General features: G+C 42.8%; 1 protein-coding gene across 1 annotated transcript in view; it reads left to right on the top strand.

Annotated features, from left to right (window-relative positions):
- Positions 1-10,843: 10,843 nt before the first annotated feature.
- The window catches only part of LOC135522619 (cadherin-6-like), a 77,171-nt gene continuing 68,717 nt past the window's right edge, over positions 10,844-19,297 (top strand). The window contains exon 1 of the mRNA XM_064949055.1: positions 10,844-10,983. The gene's annotated coding sequence lies outside the window, so the exon portion shown is untranslated. The remainder of the gene's footprint in view (positions 10,984-19,297) is intronic.

Genomic DNA, 19,297 nt, shown 5'->3' with positions numbered 1-19,297 from the left:
TAAAATACTGTATTTAATTTTCTTAAATGATTTAACTTTAATGACACCATATTCACTCCTGATATCTCTTGGTGACAGCCACAGGAATGCAAATCAATGAAAATAAGAGTCATGTCTTTGTCCCTAGCAAACATAGTCATGGATAGTACTGGTGACAAAAAAAAAAAAAAAACTCAAAAGGCACCTTGGGAAATATGCAAATAAGGCTTAAAACCCTACAGCAGGGCTAATTAATTCTGGTCCTGGAGGGCCGAAACATTTCAGTTGGTTTATTTTTGTATGGTTCTTGAAAGAACCATCCCATGTATGGTTCTTCAGAGACCATTAAATGGTTTGCCTATGGCATCGCTCTTAAGAACCTTATTTGATTCCAACTTGCACCTTTATTTTTACAATTGTACACAGACTTTCATTTAAAAAATTACATTAATATGTCTCTATTGGTTCTCTTTATTTTCTCAAGTAAACACACACATACGCACGCATGCATGCACACACACGCACACACACTGAAACAAAAAAGAGAACCTGTAGTTTTTTGTGTCATTGCGTCTCTTCACTACATCAATTAATTTCAGAAGTAACCTTAGAAACAACAATGCACTTGTTTTTTTTGTTGTGCTTTTCTAGGACCCAAATATATGATGATGATGGATGATAAGCTATTTGTGGATAGATTGTTTTTCTGCCACAAAGGATGATGTGCCTGTTTGTACCGTGTGTTTTTTTGCTCGCTGAATGGCCACGTGCACACCAAAGAAGAGATCAGTGTTAAAAGAGAGAGCCAACATGTTTTGTCCGACATGGCCGTTCCACTTTCTGTAGCCTAGCAGCAGTAGACATATGGGTCCTGGTCCAAAGTTGTGCACTAAGTAGGGAATAGGGTGCTATTTGGGAAGTAGACGTAGCCAGGGGACAGGGGAGGAGGGAGGATAGTAGACTCCATGTGCCCTCACAACACTATTGGGCCGCTGCCTGCCACTAGGACTATGATTTATGATGCTTTCAAAACTAAAACGTTTTTTTGTTGTTGTACTTTACCAAGGTTCACTGTGTTGTTGTAAAGTGTATACCTCTATCTCCCACTCTAATATGATGCTCTCACAGATCTAAAATAAACCCTCTACCTGTGATGTCCACCTTTGTCTCAATGTATACTGTTTGGGTTGTATTATTGATACAATGATTACATGATGCTGTAACAAACTTGCATAAACCACAAACTTTGGGGAACTTGGTCAGTGCAAAAAAGTGTATTGAAAAGAAAAGCATAAAGCAAACAAGGCTATATACAGGGGGTACCAGTACCAAGTCAATGTGCGGGGGTAGAGGTTAGTTGAGGTAATTTGTAAAGTGACTATGCATAGATAGAAAAGAAACCCAGCCTAAAACCCAAAACAGCAAGCAATGCAAGTGTAGAAGCACAGTGGCTAGGAAAAACTCCCTAGAAAGGCCAAAACCTAGGAAGAAACCTAGAGAGGAACCAGGCTATGAGGGGTGGCCAGTCCTCTTCTGGCTGTGCTGGGTGGAGATTATAACAGAACATGGCCAAGATGTTCAAATGTTCATAAATGACCAGCATGGTCAAATAATTATAATCACAGGTAGAACAGTTGAAACTGGAGCAGCAGCACAGCCAGGTGGACTGGGGACAGCAAGGAGTCATCATGTCAGGTAGTCCTGAGGCATGGTCCTAGGACTCAGGACCTCAGAGAGAGAGAAAGAAAGAGAGAAAGAAAGAGAGAATTAGAGAGAGCATACTTAAATTCACACAGGACACCGGATAGGACAGGAGAAGTACTCCAGATATAACAAACTGACCCTAGCCCCCCGACACATAAACTACTGCAGCATAAATACTGGAGGCTGAGACAGGAGGGGTCCACAATCAGCTCCTTGGTCTTACTCACATTGAGAGAGAGGTTGTTGTCCTGGCACCACACTGCCAGGTCTCTAACCTCCTCTCCATAGGCTGTCTCATCGTTGTCTGTGATCAGGCCTACCACAGTTGTGTCGTCGGCAACCTTAATGATGGTGTTGGAGTCATGTTTGGCCACACAGTCATGGGTGAATAGGGAGTACAGGAGGGGACTAAGCACTTCATGGCTACCGACATGAGTGCTATGGGGCGGTAATCATTTAGACAGGTTACCTTCACTTTCTTGAGAACAGAGACTATGCTGGTCTGTTTGAAACATGTAGGTATTACAGACTCGGCCAGGGAGAGGTTGAAAATGTCAGTGAAGACACTTGCCAGTTGGTCCGCGCATACTTTTAGTACACTTCCTGGTAATCCTTTGTGAATGTTGACCTGTTTAAATGTCTTGCTCACATCGGCTATGGAGAGCTTGAGCACACAGTCGCCCGGAACAGCTGGTTCTCTCATGCATGCTTCAGTGTTGGTTGCCTCGAAGCGAGCATAAAAGGTATTTAGCTCGTCTGGTAAGCTCGCATCACTGGGAAGCTCACGGCTGGGTTTCCCTTGGTAGTCTGTAATAGTTTTCAAGCCCTGCCACATCTGACGAGCATCAGAGCCAGTGTAGTAGGATTCAATCTTAGTCATGTATTGACGCTTTGCCTGTTTGATGGTTCATCTGAGGGCATAACGGGATTTCTTTCAAGCGTCCGGATTAGTGTCCTGCTCTTTTAAAGCACCAGCTCTAGCCTTTAGCTCGGTGTGGATGTTGCCTGTAATCCATGGCTTCTGATAAAGTGCATCGATGTCGTTCATGCACTTATTGATGAAGCCAGTGACTGGGGTGGTATATTCCTCAATGCCATTAGATGAATCCCGGAACGTTTTCCAGCCTGTGCTATAAAAACAGTCCTGTAGCGTAGCATCTGCGTCATCTGACCACTTCCGTATTGAGCAGGTCACTGGTACTTCCTGCTTTAGTTTTTGCTTGTCAGCAGGAATTCGGAGGATAGAATTATGGTCAGATTTGCCAAATGGAAGGTGGGGGAGAGCTTTGCATGCGTCTCTGTGGGTGGAGTAAAGGTGGTCTAAAGTTTTTTTTTCCTCTGTTAGCACGTGACTTGCTGGTAGAAATTAGGTAAAATTATTTAAGTTTGCCTGCATTAAAGTCGCCGGCCACTAGGTGCGCTACGTCTGGATGAGCTTTTTCTTGTTTACTTATGGCCCTATACAGCTCATTGAGGGCAGTCTTAGTGCCAGCATCAGTTTGCGGGGGTAAATAGAAGGCTACGAATAATATAGATGAGAACTACCTTGGTAGATAGTGTGGTCTACAGGTTAGTGTTTTGTTGTTATGAGCTCTCCTCAAACAATAGCATGGCATTTTATGACAGTAATAGCTACTGTAAATTGGACAGTGCAGTTATATTAACACGAATTTAAGCTTTCAGCCGATATAAGACACTTATATGTACCGACATTTGTTGTTTCTCTAAAATCTGCAATCTTAACGTGCTGCATGATTTACAACTGTCCTGTTGACGGAACGCCAATCCTTGATAGGATAGTCTTAATCGTAGAGTTTGTTTTCCAATGATTGCGCGTTGACCAATAATACTGAGGGTAGTGGTGCTCTACCTACTCGTCGGCAAATTCTTACAAGGCACCCCGCCCATCTCCCCCTTTTTCTCCATATTTTCTTCATGCTGATGATGGAGATTTGGGCCTTGTCTCGAAAAACAGTATATCCTTTGCGTCGGACTCTTTATAGAAAAAAATCTTTATCCAGATCGCAGTGAGTAAACATTGTTGTCCAGAAGCTCTTTTCAGTCATAAGAGATGGTAGCAGCAACATTATGTACATTATGTACATAGCACAGTTGGTTAGGGGCCTGTAACATGGCAGCCCTCCGGAGCCATTATATGAGGGAGTTCAAGCAACAGAATAATGATTCAAACATCAACAAATGAATAGTCCTGTTAGAGCCAACAGTCCAAAGAGCAAACCAACATGAGCAAATAATATGTTTTAATGAAAACGTTAGTACCACCAGAACCTCTGGTTGAGTCTTTGAATGGGAGTCTATGTCAAAGGTAACATATAATCCAAAGAAGAGAAAACATTAAAAAAAGTTAATCCCAATGCAATCCCAAGTATAAAGGCAATAATCAGATATCCAATGGTCCAGTGGAAATGAATAGCGCTGAACTATTCAATGTCAATCCAAATGGCAGGGTCAAAATAACTCAGCACTGGGTAGCCAAATAACCCAAATTGGCTTGTTTTTAACCCAGCATTTTTAGAATGTACAAAATGGTGGGTTAAGAACAACCCAATTTGGGTTATTTGGTAACCCAGCGCTGTGTAAATATTAGACAACACACATGCTGGGTTATTTGCACCCAGCCAGTTGGGATGCATGAATAACCCAACATGTTGGGTTGTTTTGGATTACCCAAACATGGGTTAATTTTACCATCAATTTGGTTTTCCCAGCTGCAGTCTTTTTTAAGGTAATCCATATATTATGTTCAGGAGGCGTGGCTTATTAGGGGTGTGGTTTTCAGATAGTTGTTTTTGGCCATCTGTAAAGAGTAAATGTCATTCCTGTTCATCATGTTAAGTTTGTACACTGAAAATATAAATGTTCCTTGAATACAATGCATTCAGAAAGTATTCAGACCCCTTCCCTTTATCCACATTTTGTTAAGTAACAGCCTTATTCTAAAATGGATTAAATAAATAAAAATATTTATCCATCTACACACAATACCCCATAATGACGAAGCAAAAATAATTTTTGAGATTTTTTTTTTTTTAAACAGATACCTATTTACATAAATATTCAGACCCTTTGCTATGAGACTCGAACTTGAGCTCAGGTGCATCCTGTTTCCTTTGATCATCCTTGAGATGTTTCTACAACTTAACTGGTGTCCACCTGTGATAGATTCAATTGATTGGACATGATTTGGAAAGGCACACACCTGTCTATATAAGGTCCCACAGTTGACAGTGCATGTCAGAGCAAAAACAATGAGGTCGAAGGAATTGTCCATAGAACTCCGAGACAGGATTGTGTCGAGGCACAGATCTGGGGAAGGGTCCCAAAAAATGTCTGCAGCATTGAAGGTACCCAAGAACACAATGGCCTCCATCATTCTTAAATGGAAGAAGTTTGGAACCACCAAGATAGTTTTTTTCCCTCATCAATCTACACACAATACATACTTTTTGGAGATATGGTAACTAAGCTCACCTCCTCCTTTATCACAACTACTTTGTGTATTTTTTTCACTTGTTTTATCTTGAGCTCCATATCCACTGCCCGACCACCTTCTCACTCCTTCTTCATTGTTCACCTCCTCAATCCCTGCACTATCGCCCTCCTCTGTATCCACTGTGCAACCTTTTAGAATGCTATTTATCCATTGAAAATGTCCCGCAGCATGCTGGCTTTCATGACTTGTTTCTTACATTTTATTTTTATTTTTATTTTTTTATTTCACCTTTATTTAACCAGGTAGGCTAGTTGAGAACAAGTTCTCATTTGCAACTGCGACCTGGCCAAGATAAAGCTTAGCAGTGTGAACAGACAACACAGAGTTACACATGGAGTAAACAATTAACAAGTCAATAACACAGTACAAAAAAGGCGAGTCTATATACATTGTGTGCAAAAGGCATGAGGAGGTAGGCAAATAATTACAATTTTGCAGATATGATAAATGATCAGAAGGTCATGTACAGGTAGAGATACTGGTGTGCAAAAGAGCAGAAAAGTAAATAAATAAAAACAGTGTGGGGATGAGGTAGGTGAAAATGGGTGGGTTATTTACCAATAGACTATGTACAGCTGCAGCGATCGGTTAGCTGCTCAGATAGCACATGTTTGAAGTTGGTGAGGGAGATAAAAGTCTCCAACTTCAGGGATTTCTGCAATTCGTTCCAGTCACAGGCAGCAGAGTACTGGAACGAAAGGGGGCCAAATGAGGTGTTGGCTTTAGGGATGATCAGTGAGATACACCTGCTGGAGCGCGTGCTACGGATGGGTGTTGCCATCGTGACCAGTGAACTGAGATAAGGCGGAGCTTTACCTAGCATGGATTTGTAGATGACCTGGAGCCAGTGGGTCTGGCGACGAATATGTAGCGAGGGCCAGCCGACTAGAGCATACAAGTCGCAGTGGTGGGTGGTATAAGGTGCAAAACGGATGGCACTGTGATAAACTGCATCCAGTTTGCTGAGTAGAGTGTTGGAGGCAATTTTGTAGATGACATCGCCGAAGTCGAGGATCGGTAGGATAGTCAGTTTTACTAGGGTAAGTTTGGCGGCGTGAGTGAAGGAGGCTTTGTTGCGGAATAGAAAGCCGACTCTTGATTTGATTTTCGATCGGAGATGTTTGATATGAGTCTGGAAGGAGAGTTTACAGTCTAGCCAGACACCTAGGTACTTATAGGTGTCCACATATTCAAGGTCGGAACCATCCAGGGTGGTGATGCTCGTCGGGCATGCGGGTGCAGGCAACAATCGGTTGAAAAGCATGCATTTGGTTTTACTAGCGTTTAAGAGCAGTTGGAGGCCACGGAAGGAGTGTTGTATGACATTGAAGCGGTGGATAGAGGTGGATCAGGGAATTGCCCGCAGCAAGAGCAACATCATTGATATATACAGAGAAAAGAGTCGGCCCGAGAATTGAACCCTGCGGCACCCCCATAGAGACTGCCAGAGGACCGGACAGCATGCCCTCCGATTTGACACACTGAACTCTGTCTGCAAAGTAATTGGTGAACCAGGCAAGGCAGTCATCCGAAAAACCGAGGCTACTGAGTCTGCCGATAAGAATATGGTGATTGACAGAGTCGAAAGCCTTGGCAAGGTCGATGAAGACGGCTGCACAGTACTGTCTTTTATCGATGGCGGTTATGATATCGTTTATTACCTTGAGTGTGGCTGAGGTGCACCCGTGACCGGCTCGGAAACCAGATTGCACAGCGGAGAAGGTACGGTGGGATTCGAGATGGTCAGTGACCTGTTTGTTGACTTGGCTTTCGAAGACCTTAGATAGGCAGGGCAGGATGGATATAGGTCTGTAACAGTTTGGGTCCAGGGTGTCTCCCCCTTTGAAGAGGGGATGACTGCGGCAGCTTTCAATCCTTGGGGATCTCAGACGATATGAGAGAGGGTTGAACAGGCTGGTAATAGGGGTTGCGACAATGGCGGCGGATAGTTTCAGAAATAGAGGGTCCAGATTGTCAAGCCCAGCTGATTTGTACGGGTCCAGGTTTTGCAGCTCTTTCAGAACATCTGCTATCTGGATTTGGGTAAAGGAGAACCTGGAAGGGCTTGGGCGAGAAGCTGCGGTGGGGGCGGAGCTGTTGGCCGATGTTGGAGTAGCCAGGTGGAAGGCATGGCCAGCCGTTGAGAAATGCTTGTTGAAGTTTTCGATAATCATGGATTTATCGGTGGTGACCGTGTTATCTAGCCTCAATGCAGTGGGCAGCTGGGAGGAGGTGTATCTGGAGGGCCAGTTGGTCAGGATGACGTCTATGAGGGTGCCCTTGTTTACAGAGTTAGGGTTGTACCTGGTGGGTTCCTTGATGATTTGTGTGAGATTGAGGGCATCTAGCTTAGATTGTAGGACTGCCGGGGTGTTAAGCATATCCCAGTTTAGGTCACCTAAAAGAACAAACTCTGAAGCTAGATGGGGGGCGATCAATTCACAAATGGTGTCCAGGGCACAGCTGGGAGCTGATGGGGGTCGGTAGCAGGCGGCAACAGTGAGAGACTTATTTCTGGAGAGAGTAATTTTCAAAATTAGTAGTTCCAACTGTTTGGGTATGGACCTGGAAAGTATGACATTACTTTGCAGGCTATCTCTGCAGTAGACTGCAACTCCTCCCCCTTTGGCAGTTCTATCTTGACGGAAGATGTTATAGTTGGGTATGGAAATCTCAAAATTTTTGGTGGCCTTCCTGAGCCAGGACTCAGACATGGCAAGGACATCAGGGTTAGCAGAGTGTGCTAAAGCGATGAGTAAAACAAACTTAGGGAGGAGGCTTCTGATGTTGACATGCATGAAACCAAGACTTTTTCGATCACAGAAGTCAACAAATGAGGGTGCCTGGGGACATGCAGGGCCTGGGTTTACCTCCACATCACCCGCGGAACAGAGAAGGAGTAGTATGAGGGTGCGGCTAAAGGCTATCAAAACTGGTCGCCTAGAGCATTGGGGACAGAGAATAAGAGGAGCAGGTTTCTGGGCATGGTAGAATATATTCAGGGCATAATGCGCAGACAGGGGTATGGTGGGGTGCGGGTACAGCGGAGGTAAGCCCAGGCACTGGGTGATGATGAGAGAGGTTGTATCTCTGGACATGCTAGTTGTAATGGGTGAGGTCACCGCATGTGTGGGAGGTGGGACAAAGGAGGTATCAGGGGTATGAGTGGAACTAGGCGCTCCATTGTGAACTAACACAATGATAACTAACCTGAACAACAGTATACAAGGCATATTGACATTTGAGAGAGACATACAGCGAGGCATACAGTAATCACAGGTGTTGAATTGGGAAAGCTAGCTAAAACAGTAGGTGAGACAACAACAGCTAATCAGCTAGCACAACAACAGCAGGTAAAATGGCGTTTATGCACAACATTTGAAAGAAATAAGCTTTTTGTGCATATGGAACTTTTCTTGGATCTTTTATTTCAGCTCAGAAAATATGAGTCCAACACTTTATATGTTGTGTTGAGAGTTTTGTTCAGTATATTTCCATCTTTCTCTGAATATTCAGGTTTTCCACCTAGTCAGGAGGAATTGTGCTGGCCATGGCTATTATAACACTGGTGTCAGAGAGGGGTCCATCAGCGTGGTCAGCATTCTAGTGAAATGTGAATCAAATGGCCAATTGGTTGCGTCTCAATGGCATACCTACAGTACACTACTTTTGACCAGAACCGTAGGGAATAGGATGCCATTTGGTACGCTTACCATTTGGGTCAAGGGTCATGATATATGCTGAAATGTGAAAATACTTTACATTAAATCTACTGAGGTCACAAGATTGATAATTTGATTAGCCTTATTACTGACCTTAGAATCCATAGATTGTTCAAGCACATTGCTTTAACCTTTTACTGTAGTGGGCTAAAACCAGGGTCAAGCAGGGTGTTTCTTGGTAGTCTTAAACAAATCTACTTTGAAACAAAGGAATACACCTCACACATGTTTATGGGCATTAAAAAAAAGAATAAATCCGTACCATGTCAGATATAAAGTTGAAATGTATTAAATTGAGTTTGCATACCAATATTATATATATAATATTATATATATAAATACATAAATCACAGAACACTGAAATGCAACAAAACCACTTGACATAGAAACAAGAATGTTTTTATATATTTTTTAAATACTGTTTATTAATTATGAAATTATTAATAATATTATTAACATTCCACCCATGAGGCTGCAAGGTAATTTGACTGCAGGAAAGGGCTCTCAAGTGTAACTCATTCTTGGCTCCAATAAATAACTACTTTTCGACATTCACTGAAACCAGATATAGGTATAATTCACAATTTCGTTGTGACAGAAAAAGCATAAACTTGGTCACAATTAATGCAGAAAATGCACCATTACGACAGCGAGAAGATTTATACCACAGAGTTTTCCCACCAGCCAGATGCAAAACATTTGCTGTTTTATTTCCCCAGAGATTTCACAGAGCAACAGTGTATCTGATATTCTCTAAAATGACTATGATATCCCAGATATGGCTCTTTTTGGTGCCTGACTCCTTTGTGTTTTCTCACAAAGTTGTGCCATTGATATTTGTGGTGTTATGATGTATTTCAGGTTAACTTATAGAGTTTAGTTTTGTTTCTGGATCATTCCTGTGTGTGTGTGTGTGTGTGTGTGTGTGTGTGTGTGTGTGTGTGTGTGTGTGTGTGTGTGTGTGTGTGTGTGTGTGTGTGTGTGTGTGTGTGTGTGTGTGTGTGTGTGTGTGTGTGTGTGTGTGTGTGTGTGTGTGTGTGTGTGTGTGTGTGAGAGAGAGAGAGAAAAGGAGTCTTCCTGAACATTCACAAACTAAATACTGAGGCTATCCAAGCCCATTCAGTGGCAATGATTTGGTCAAGGGCCGCAGTCAGTCATTCAGTCATCACTGGCTGATCTTTTGATAGGACATGATGTCAAATGTATAAATCCTTCTGGCTCAGTGAATGGGGAAGTGCTAGGCAAGGGGTCTGATGCTTGGTTGGGAGGATAGCTCCAAAGTGGATGCTTGGAGGAGTTCTCGAAAGTGAACTCATGCAACTAACAGCAGCCATAAGGACATTAACCCTTGGGATGGAACAACTCACATAGGCCTACAGTTTGTGATGTTGTATGCAGTACTCCCTATAGTTTAGTAAGTAAACCACAAACTAAACCTTTTATTGTATTTTGCACACTGTAGATTTTTTAAATTGAACATGTCAAGTGTTTTCATTTTTCTATATTATCCACACTTTAAGGTTTACATTCTGAATACTTACAAAAAGGCATACAAACAGTATCCTACCATATTCTTACAGGCTATTCATTGGCATATATGTCAATATATTTGGGCATTTATTTAGGCCTATAGCCTATTATTTGCAACCACAAAGGTGCTAGTCGTCTTCCATTCATCCTGCGGTTTTCAAATTGCGCTGGGAATAATATATCAATTTATCCATCACTCCGTTGAACTAGCCTACATCCCTAGTTCTTTCAAACCTGCTTCCTCAGCGCGTCAATCTGTTCATTATATTCTGTCGGCCGATTTCTCCCCTGCCCTGCATCGGGGACTTGAGAATGGCAGCCAATCGGAGGCCCAGTCCCTTTTATTTCAGCTACGGACATCCACACAGAGAAGTGATGCTGCCTGCGCGAAACAGTGAAGCGCAGTTGAGGAACAGCCTTGAAGCGCTTTTGGAACTGCTGCAGTGAACGAACGGATACACTTCGCCCTCATCTCAACACTCGCCACTTCGCTATCGTAGGATTTCTCCAACAGAAAAAGAACTTCCGTGGAAGGTGAGTGAAGCGATCAAATCAACTTTTTAAAAAATATATATACAGTGCTATTTCGCTTTGTGTTTGCTGGCAGAATGAATGGTGTTCCCGATAAAGAAGGCGATGGTTTGAAAACTGCCGAGTCGAGTGTCCATTAAGACCTAGAGGTTATTGGTGTATTTATTGAACATTGCGCATGAATTGATTTCCAGGTACGGCTGTATGTTCAATACTTCCGACTACAGACCTATGTACTAATCTAGGTGATTCATAAATGAGGGTCAGTATAGGCGACTTAACTTTAGCCTGCCATACATCACTGGAAGTTGCTTGAAATATCACTCGATGTGCAATGCATTAGACATCACTGACCACTATTGTCCTCTGCGTCAACTTTTGGGTTTCATTTATTGTAGACCACAATGTTGGATAATATTCTGTCTCAGCTGCAGCGTGGGACACATTTGTGTTCATTAATTTGACTGCTTCAGATCAGATGTACAGTAGTGTACGGTAGCACTGTGATGGCACCACAAGTCAACACATCATGTGGAGTGATAAACATATGACAATGTAATTGTTTACATTTTCTTTTGTATGTATTATTCGTTGTTTATTGGTGCTATATGAAATGCTCGCCTTCCTCTTTATACTTTCCCACTGGTTAAGCTACGGGTGTCGATGCAGGTAAAGGCTACTGTAGAATAGGTTACATGCGCTGATGAAAATAGGATTCTCTGTCTGTACAGTTGCACTTTGAGTGACGCGGTGTAGCATAGCGCACGTGCCAGGTCACGATTATATGCTCCTGGAGTTGCCTGAAGTTTTCAAAGTAGCCTGTGTCTCCTCAAGCGAGCCCTCATTCATAATATATTCATTATATGTGTGACTTTTGGAGTATTAATTTGGAAAAGGTAAATTCAGGTACAGGCTATGCTATTGATTTCCTTAACATTTTCGCATTCACACTTTAATTGCCTGCATGATTTTGATTGAGCAGCACTCGTTAGGTTAGGTACCTGTTGCAGTTTCATTGGATAGTATGGTTGCTTTTCTCCTGGGTTTGTTTTGGTGCCAAGTTGGCCTATATCACAAACGTTGCTCCATAGCCTATGCCTTCGCTAATGCAACATATACATATCTTCCATGTTAGAAAATAGATTCTCAGGTCTATGAAGCTTCAGGTGAGTGCTACTGGTCGCGTGCACTGCATTCTGGGAATCTGTCTATTCCTCAAAAAAAAAAAAACGTATTATAAAAATACATCTTGGCTACTGTACCTTCCTCTAGCCGCCAGATTGCTTCATGTTGGTTATATTGCTCTAGCTCCCTAAGGCCTGCAGCTATATGCCTGGAGGAGGCCAAGAAGTTCTTTGGGGGAGTTGACTAACTACCAGGGGAATATGCTGCAAGAGTATCACTCTACAAATTACCAACAGAGACATGTGCAATAAGCAGATCATGCACTAAGTTATAATGGAGGCTTTGGAAATAAACAACATTTTACATTGACACATGCAAGGAGTTGGGTAATAGGCCTAATGCTGATGTGTTTTTCATAATTCACCCATCTGCATTTTAAAATGACTTATCACCATTTTGTTTGCGTAAGGCAGATGACAGCAATTTGCTAGTGTAAAATAACTTACTAGTGTGGCGAGACAGGCTTTTGCAACAGAACAGGTTGTATAGCTGAGTTTTTACATACGTTCTGGTTTGAAGTTGTAAGATGAGAGAGTAGCATAGTATCTGTGTCTGATCAAAGACATATGGAGAACACGGCAGGTACTGAATATTTAACGCTTCTACAAATAGGTTTTGTGTGTGTGTGTGTGTGTGTGTGTGTGTGTGTGTGTGTGTGTGTGTGTGTGTGTGTGTGTGTGTGTGTGTAGCTTATAAAGATGTACAGGTAATGGAACATACAAATTAAAACCATTAACCTCAAAGGTTTTAAATGAATACATTGGATCACAGAGACAGACAGACATTCAATAAATCATCAATGAATCGCCCCCCAACAAACAAAATCTATATTCCACAGGTTATTTGCATAAACAGGGCGATTTTAAAGGCTGGATGTTGTTATGAGGTGAAGCTGATTGTCTGTCTTATCAATCGGCTCATCTTTTCTCCCTCTGGTCTCTTGAGTGTTAGTGTGATGACGATGACATCACAGGATGTTGGTAAACCCGATGGCTGGGCTGTCTGATGACCAATGACCCATTGCTGATTACATTATCTCCGCTCCAGATGGACGGCGTCATTTTGATGTGTCCTGCTCCAGAATAATATTGAACCTTTCAAGTGCTCAGTCCTTCAAGCAGCAGCATCTGGACCTAATGAAATCACATCCACATGCCCACTGACTGTCTCTACCACCGCACTATCCCTATGGGAATCTCCTCACAGCACAGAGACACACAAAACTAATTTCAAATTCTTCCTCTCTCTCTCTGTGTGTGTGTGTGTGTGTGTGTGTGTGTGTGTGTGTGTGTGTGTGTGTGTGTGTGTGTGTGTGTGTGTGTGTGTGTGTGTGTGTGTGTGTGCGTGTGTGTGTGTGGGGCACCTTGATTGTTTCTCTGCATTAGTCAAGGTCCATATATGTTGTGATTATCTCTGGTTGTATTGAAAGCAAAGGTATAGAGATTGAACATTCTTAGTTAGAACATTCCTGGGATTATTCACTAAAATGGAGTATGGTCTCGCTAGAGAGTGTTAGAAGAATGGCCTTTAGTCTTTTGCCCACATGAAAAACATGCCCCCTGGTGGACAGAAGAGACATGGAAACTCGGTGGTTATGACTGCTGTCGTCACCAAAACAAAGTATTTTGAAGTGTATGTGAGAACAATGACAACCTGGTAACTCTGTGCTAATGGTGTATCTTCATTCAGGAAGCTATGGTCAGAATGTTATTCTGCTTGTGTTCAGCTACAAAAAAATCAAGACGTAGTGCTGACGTCTCATACATTTGAGAAGTCTGTTTTTGGTTATTCCCAAATATACGTTTTTAAAAAATGGGGCGTTTTCTGTGTGAGATTAAGTACACTGTGAGAGTAGATCAACGACACCAGACCTCTCAGTTGTTAATTGGTAATTGTCTGTATTGTGTGTACAAAAGAAAATCAACCAGACAGAAATAGACTGTACATGTCTATTGTACTATTCTTGAAATATGCAATAAATGTACAGTAGTTTCATAGCTGTTGTGTATGGTGGCCATGAACATGTACAGTCGTGGCCAAAGGTTTTGAGAATGACACAAATATACATTTTCACAAAGTCTGCTGCCTCAGTGTCTTTAGAGATCTTTGTCAAATGTTACTATGGAATACTGAAGTACAATTATAAGCATTTCATACGTGTCAATGGCTTTTATTTACAATTACATGAAGTTGATTGTGGGTTTTGTTTGTCCACCCGCCTCTTGAGGATTGACCACAAGTTCTCAATGGGATTAAGGTCTGGGGAGTTTCCTGGCCATGAACCCAAAATATCGATGTTTTGTTCCCCGAGCCACTTAGTTATCACTTTTGCCTTATGGCAAGGTGCTCCAAACTGTTCCTGGATAGTTGGGAGAAGTTGCTCTCGGAGGAAGTGTTGGTACCATTCTTTATTCGTGGCTCTGTTCTTAGGCAAAATTGTGAGTGAGCTCACTCCCTTGGCTGAGAAGCAACCCCACACATGAATGGTCTCAGGATGCTTTACTGTTGGCATGACACAGGAATGATGGTAGCGCTCACCTTCTCTTCTCCGGACAAACTTTTTTCCGGATGCCCCAAACAAGCGGAAAGCGGATTCATCAGAGAAAATGACTTTACCCCAGTCCTCAGCAGTCGAATCCCTGTACCTTTTGCTGAATATCAGTCTCTCCCTCGTGTTTTTCCTGGAGAGAAGAGGCTTTTTTGCTGCCCTTTTTGACACCAGACCATCATCCAAAAGTCTTCACCTCACTGTGCGTGCAGATGCACTCACACCTGCATGCTGCCATTCCTGTAATAATCAAATCAAATTGTATTTGTCACATACACATGGTTAGCAGATGTTAATGCAAGTGTGGTGAAATGCTTGTGCTTCTAGTTCCAACAATGCACTGATAACCAACGAGTAACCTAACAATTTCAGTGCAACTACATTATACACACAAGAAGTTTTGACCTCATGTGGCTGGAGTGTGTCAGCAGTTTCTGCAAGAGGAAGGCATTGATGCTATGGACTGGCTCGCCCATTCCCCAGACCTGAATCCAATTGAGTACATCTGGGACATAATGTCTCGCTCCATCCACCAATGCCACGTTGCACCACAGACTGTCCAGGAGTTGGCGGATGCTTTAGTTCAGGTCTGGGAGGAGATCCCTCATCAGGAGCATGCCCAGGCGTTGTAGGGAGGTCATACAGGCACGTGGAGGCCACACACACTACTGAGCCTCATTTTGACTTGTTTTAAGGATATTCCATCAAAGTTGGATCAGCCTGTAGTGTGGTTTTCCACTTTGATTTTGAGTGTGACTCCAAATCCAGACCTCCATGGGTTGATAAATTTGATTTCCATTGATAATGTTTGTGTGATTTTGTTGTCAGCACATTCAACTATGTAAAGAAAAATGTATTTAATAAGAATATTTCATTCATTCAGATCTAGAATGTGTTATTTTAGTGTTCCCTTTTTTTTGAGCAGTGTAAATGAATGAGTGATGGTACAGAACGGCGTAGGCAAGATGCAGTAGATGGTACAGTACAGTATATACATTTGAGGTGTGTAATGTAGGGTATGTAAACATTATATTAAGTGGCATTGTTTAAAGTGGCTAGTGATTTATTTTGTACATACATTTTTCCATTATTAAAGTGGCTGGAGTTGAGTCAGTATGTTGGCAGCAGCCACTCAATGTTAGTGGTGGCTGTTTAACAGTCTGATGGCCTTGAGATAGAAGCTGTTTTTCAGTCTCTCGGTCCCTGCTTTGATGCACCTGTACTGACCTCGCCTTCTGGATGATAGCGGGGTGAACAGGCAGTGGCTCGGGTGGTTGTTGTCCTTGATGATCTTTATGACCTTCCTGTGACATCGGGTGGTGTAGGTGTCCTGGAGGGCAGGTAGTTTGTCCCCGGTGATGCGTTGTGCAGGCCTCACTACCCTCTGGAGAGCCTTACGGTTGTGGGCGGAGCAGTTGCCATATCAGGCGGTGATACAGTCTGATAGGAAGCTCTCGATTGTGTGTTCCTGGCGCTTGCTGGACTTTCTTTGGCGACCTGAAGCCTTCCTTTGCTCCTAATGAAAGGGAGGATATTTTGTCAAAAGGTATCTATCGTGGTTCCTGGAAGTGCTGAAATGTTGAGCTAAGGATGAGGTGATGAAAAAAATAAAAAACATTAAATACATTTTTTACCCCTTTTTCTCTCCAATTTCATGGTATCTAATAGTTTTTCAGTAGCTACTATCTTGTCTCATCGCTACAACTCCCGTACGGGCTCAGGAGAGACGAAGGTTGAAAGTCATGCGTCCTCTGATACACAACCGAACCAAGCCGCACTGCTTCTTAACATCCAAAGCCAGTCGCACCAATGTGTTGGAGGAAACACTGTGCACCTTCAACCTTGGTTAGCTTGCACTTTTACAGGAGTCACTGGTGCGCGATGAGACAAGGATATCCCTACCAGCCAAGCTCTCCCTAACTCGGACGATGCTAGGCCAATTTTGCGTCACGGCCGGTTACGACAGAGCCTGGGCGTGAACCCAGGGTCTCTGGTGGCACAGCTGCAGCTGCAGTACAGTGCCGTACAGTGCCCTTAACCACTGCGCCACCCGGGCAGCACTGGATGAGGAGACTTGGCTGCCTTTGTGCCCTGGTCAAAGGTAGTATACTGCATAGGGAATTTGATGCCCTTTGAGACACACTGTAACTCTAATGTTGTACAGTAGCCGTCTGACGTGGGTATGGTGACAGCTAGGTAGTAAAGAAGAAACAGTACAGGCTCAGCCATTAGACAGGCATGGCGTACAAAGGCAGTCGATATTAAATCAGTAGGCTCATGTCTCTGGGTTGGGAGATTCTGTAATTGCTGCCAATGCAATCTGCCAACACGTTTCCCCCTTCCTCTCCATGTGAATACGCTGCCTGGCTTCACCAATTACCAAGAAGCTGAAGGACAGCTAGCTTCAGAGCTTTAGGACTGACTCAGTAACAGCGGGGATCCTATGTGTCCCAATGTCACCCACTCTATTTAGTGCACTACTTTTGACCATGGTACATAGGGCTCTGTTCAAAAGAGTGCACTACTTAAGAAATGGGGGTGACATTTGGGATGGGGCCTCTCTCTCATCCTCTGTCTGAGGAAGTAAGGGCTAATGGCAATTTAAGGGAACTGCCTTACCATCAGCTCCTGCAAGAGTTGGAGAGTTTAGCGGACATATTTGTATAACTGACATCACCACCCACTCCCTCGCATTGAATGCATAGGCTCACTGAAATGCACACATGCGTCACGGATACGGACACACAGGCAGGTACACACTAGGGTAGGGCAATATTACAATAGAATTATCTATCGACAATGATTGACAGCCTATTTGAACTTGACTGGCTCTGCGCAGAAAATATAATTCTCTCTCTCTCTCTCAGGCTTCGATAGGCTATGAAAATGACTATATTAAGAGAGGACAATGAGGCAAATAAAGCAATCATTATCCAGTTCTGAAGATGCTTTGCTTCTATCCAGCCAATGATTTATAACTCACTATGGCAAGACAGGCCGTTCCTCATCAGTTGACTGTCACTTTGCTCCATCATCTGGGCACCAAACAGACATAGACAGACACACAAAAACCTGCTGAAACTCCACCAGAAAAGTATATTATAAAATATTTGCCTGCACTTAGCCTCTGTAAAGGGTTTCAACAACATTATCTTTCATAATGATTCATCCAGTTGTGGCATGCGATTTTGCGCTATTTTTAACCAAACAATTTGGTCAGTCAACAGCAGGCGATACTATCATATATCACAACGTTTTGTGAGCATATAATCACGATAGGACAAAGGTTGACACCGCCCTAGTACACACACTCACACACCGTACCCCTCTGAAACACAGACACACCAGAGATTGCACGAAGCAAAAAGGTATAAGGTTCTCAACACGCTTCTCAGCACAATTTAACAAGATATATTAGTCACACAGGAGGCAGTAGAGAGCCAGCCGGCCATTGTGCTCAGCAGACTGGGCTCTGACTGGGCACTGACTAGGGGGGAGAGATAGTGATTTACCACAAAGCCCTGTATACCATGGCACCATTTCAGTCTGGGAAGTCACATGATTGAGGCATGGCCATGAAAGCCCACAAACACAGTAGCTAGCTATTGCTTTCTCTTTTTACTTGAGGAAAAAGGCTTGGAAAGAGTAGGAATTGGGGTAAGATGGATTTACGATGGCTAAAACCATACTCTGTTAGATACAGTTACTATACAGCTTACAATGCAGGTTTTAACTAAAGGAGTGTTTTTGGACTTTTGTATATGATATGTGTGTATTCTCTCAGTAGTACAATCTGTGTGTCTTAGCTGCGCTGTGAGCTATACGGTGTGGAGTGATAGATGAAGAGTGAAAGTGAACAGCAGGACACACACACACACCACGGTTTCCTATAGGAAAATGTGGAGCCGGACATTGGACCGGCAGGATTTTCATTGATCAGACATTAGAGTAATGTCCTGGACCCATATGCATTGGGTGCGTAACCTGATAAGGGTGTCCACCCAAGGTGCTCAGAATGACAGATGTCACATTTAGATTATGGTTATTCATCTTAACAGAACATGCAACTTGAGGATGCAACGTGTCCTCCTTACCGAATTCTGATTTGCACTGAAGATGTTAGAATAACTGTCACATTTACGTTTCCTCAGCTAGCAAGACGAGTAATGAACAGCAAAATCACTAGTCTTTGTCAATCTAATGTCCCCCATAGTAGAAAAGTGTGTCTATTATATTGGTCAGTTTGTCGTCCTGTGCAAGAAAGAAATAGCCTATGCCAAACTGTCTGGAACAGTTCTGGGATGATATGTCCCAAATTCATACAACCAGTAGTCCTAGGCTACATTTAAAAAAATCTACTTTAAAAAGCGATGAGGATGATGCAACAGATCAGTACATTTAGATTAAAATGTTGATAAACTATTATTTCTTCACATTATAAGCGCAGCAATGTGCACAAGGCAATAGGCTACGCGCAAATGTTAATTCCATAATGCAATTAGCGGGAACACACAGTTATAAAGAGGGGAGATATAAAGATGCAAAAATTAGCATGGGTTGCTAATATGACTAGGGTTGTGCCTT

Source organism: Oncorhynchus masou, chromosome 30 (genome assembly GCF_036934945.1).
Source record: "Oncorhynchus masou masou isolate Uvic2021 chromosome 30, UVic_Omas_1.1, whole genome shotgun sequence".
NCBI lineage: Eukaryota > Metazoa > Chordata > Actinopteri > Salmoniformes > Salmonidae > Oncorhynchus > Oncorhynchus masou.
This window is presented reverse-complemented; position numbering and strand designations above follow the sequence as displayed.